Consider the following 1,179-nt stretch of genomic DNA (forward strand, 5'->3'; position numbering starts at 1 on the left):
AAGCGATGCCGCCTTCGCCCTGAGGAGCGCAGTACATGCCGCGACAGGCAAAACCCCTTACTACGCGGTTTTCGGAATCCCGATGGTACAGCACGGCGCCGCGTACGATGTCCTGCGCAAGTTAGGCTCTGTCAAGGACTCAGACTGTACCGTGGACGTGGGAGTGTACAAGCAACAAATTATAAGAAACCAAATAACGGAAGAGCTTAAACGAGCACATACGGCAGGAGAGAAAACGTACAACTTGAGAACAAAAGAGGTAAATTTCGCAGTGGGACAATTGGTATATCGCCGCAATTTCAAGCAGAGTTCACGTGTTGATAATTATAACGCCAAGCTCGCACCAAGACACATCCAGTGCGTAGTCCTACGTACAATAGGAAATTCATTGTATGAATTAGGGGACTCGTCTGGAAAGAGATTAGGCATATACCATGCAAAAGATATTTTCGTTAGTTAACTTCATGTTTTCAGTGTAAGTCCGGGTATACAACTTCGTGTACATAGCTTAGTGTTTGTCCAATGAGTTTTTTTGTTATTTACTTATTTCCCAATGTTAGAGTAAGGATAAAGCGTATTTGGGTTAAGCCGGCGATGGGTCGTGGGTCGAGGCCACACATTGGGCACGAGGAACAATAAGGGGAATCAATCAAAACAGTAAAAGAGAGGATACAGGCGGCGTTCGAATTTTTTTTCTCACACGCTCCATGGTGCAGGCACCATCGGCGGATGCGAGCCTGTAACCCCAGCCTGTGGCACATGCAACAAAACACCTTAGAGACATCCATAAAATCTCTAAACTATTAGCAACATCCATAATGTTGCTATACCTTAGCAAGAATCAATATGCTGCGTTACTAAGAACCGCAATAAACAGACAAACTGTAAAGCATGTTCGATCTACCCCTGCACGTAGAGGTAGTTTTAAGTTTCGTTTGACTTAAATACGGGAAACCGTAGGTTCGATCCAACACCTAGAGGATCACGACGGTTTTTACCCCAAACACCAACGCCTATTTAAGCCGGTGTTTGTCCACAAACAGGATCAAAGAAAAGTCGCGGTCCTGTGGGTAACACATGTACAAGTGTTAAGTGAAAAACAGTCGAANTTTTAGCCGCTGTTTGTCCACAAACAGGATCAAAGAAAAGTCGCGGTCCTGTGGGTAACACATGTACAAG

The sequence above is a fragment of the Rhagoletis zephyria genome, unplaced genomic scaffold (genome assembly GCF_001687245.7).
Source record: "Rhagoletis zephyria isolate East Lansing unplaced genomic scaffold, Rhagoletis_zephyria_1.1 Rzeph_scaffold_02209, whole genome shotgun sequence".
Classification (NCBI taxonomy): domain Eukaryota; kingdom Metazoa; phylum Arthropoda; class Insecta; order Diptera; family Tephritidae; genus Rhagoletis; species Rhagoletis zephyria.